This window comes from Protomyctophum parallelum, assembly GCF_964188405.1.
Source record: "Protomyctophum parallelum genome assembly, chromosome: 5".
Lineage (NCBI taxonomy): Eukaryota > Metazoa > Chordata > Actinopteri > Myctophiformes > Myctophidae > Protomyctophum > Protomyctophum parallelum.
In genome coordinates this window covers 38480261-38482110 of record NC_139702.1, presented here as the reverse complement: position 1 = coordinate 38482110, position 1850 = coordinate 38480261, and the positions used below count along the sequence as shown (strand labels likewise).

Below are 1850 nucleotides of genomic sequence, written 5' to 3'. Positions count from 1 at the left end.
AAATCAGTTGTGCTGCAGAGTTTTGTCAGAGCAGCATTATTGGCTTAGGAGTGGAACAAAACGGCTTCATCAGTTATTATAGTACTTGGAGAGCAAAAAGGTGATAGGCTACTTTTAAAGGACCACTTCACCACTTTTAAACCTATCTTCATATAATTGGTCCTCATTAATGATCATGATAAAATGGCACAATTTTTTTCAGTCTGTGTCTCATAGGAAGGCTATGGGCAGTTCAGAAACCCGTCCACCAGTGAAATCATCGATGGGGAATCGAAGCTGATGGAAACTGCAGGATTTCTATTCCTGAAAAGTTGCAAGGCGAAAATGGAAGCCATCGTTCTCACGATATTAAAAATCTAACTATAACAATAAAAAAACAACTCATGTTGCACTGGGGTGGATGTCTTTCTTCCCACAGCCCTCCTATCACCGGCGTAGGGTCCATTGGGCCACTTGGGCTGTGGCCCAGTCAGAGCTGGCCCAGTCTAACTTCGAAGAGAGAGAGGGGAGCGAAAAACAACAAGAGATAGCCTACATTGGCAGCCCTTAAATTCACACCCTGTGCATGCAGATTGCTGTTAGCATATAGCGAACCACAGCAAACTGCCTTTGTTTTAAATGGTGCCCCATTACCATTAGCAATTCGGCAAAACTGTTCACACCTAGGCTACGGGTTGGAGTTGCACTGAACCCCCCCCCCCCCGCCCCCCGCCCTCGTGATTCTAATTTGACCAGTCAATAATTTAATCCATGCTACGCGCCTGCCTCCTATGAGACACAGGCCGAGTAGAAAATAATGGTGGTATTTTATCATGAACATTAGTGAGGACCAATTAGGCCTATAATGAAGATAGGTTGAAAAGTGGTGAAGTGGTCCTTTAATTTGTTGGAAAGAACCTGTCGGATAGACCTGCCTGGACTGTTTTCAGGCAGTTTCCACTTCTGAAAAAATGAAGAAAATGCAAATATGTTGATAGTTCATGTTAACCAATTAATCAACCTGTGTGTGTGTGTGTGTGTGCGTGTGTGTGTGTGTGTGTGTGTGTGTGTGTGTGTGTGTGTGTGTGTGTGTGTGTGTGTGCGTGTGCGTGTGTGTTCGTGGCTGAGTGCACGCACAGAGGAAGGACGAACAAGAGACAACGAGGCTTCGTTTTAGCCTTAAATACATTAATCAACAAAGCCTTTCAACAAAGCCTACTCGGGCCCTCACAGTCAATAATGTGTACAGTGTGGATATTGGTGTAATATGTCATTAATTGAAAACATCTCACTCACAGCAATAATCAATGTCCTTCTATGGAATTTCCCTTTGGCTAAACATTTTATATATATTCTTTTCTCCAATTTACTGTTTTGTAAATTGTCAGTTACCTTAAGCTAATCAGTCAGTCTTCTTGGAAACGGTCAACTTTTTTTCATCTGGGCTGAGGACACAGGTATGTCTCGTGCATAGTGCATAGGGGGGTGGAACGCATGGTATTATTTCAGTCCGCGGGCAATAACACGCGAACTTAATTCGGAAAAGAATCCCTAATCACACAAAATATATCATTATAACGTCCACTTGTCACGCTTATCAACAGACTCGTGAGAACGGCTGTTTGTTGTTGCCGCTCGCGACGACGCGCGCCCCTCTCCCGAGTCGGTTAGTGGTAGCGTCCAGAACGAAGCCCGGCCTACACGTCACCGTATGACGGTGCCGCGCGCTGAAAACAGCAGACCTGCAAGCCCACCGCCAGAGACGCGTCCGAGCCGCCGTGGGTTTATAGCTTTGCTGTTTTCGGCGCGCGACACCGTCGTGCGACGAAGCATCGCGGCTTAACCTTCGCTGGTGAGCAGTGGTTGAACAG

At 45.8% G+C, this 1850-nt stretch overlaps 1 protein-coding gene across 2 annotated transcripts in view; it reads left to right on the top strand.

Annotated features, from left to right (window-relative positions):
- Positions 1–1844: 1844 nt before the first annotated feature.
- Positions 1845–1850, top strand: part of LOC310858856 (uncharacterized protein) — an 18499-nt gene continuing 18493 nt past the window's right edge. For both annotated transcript variants that reach the window (XM_083765145.1, XM_083765144.1), the window contains exon 1: positions 1845–1850. This exon is cut by the window's right edge and continues 179 nt beyond it. The gene's annotated coding sequence lies outside the window, so the exon portion shown is untranslated.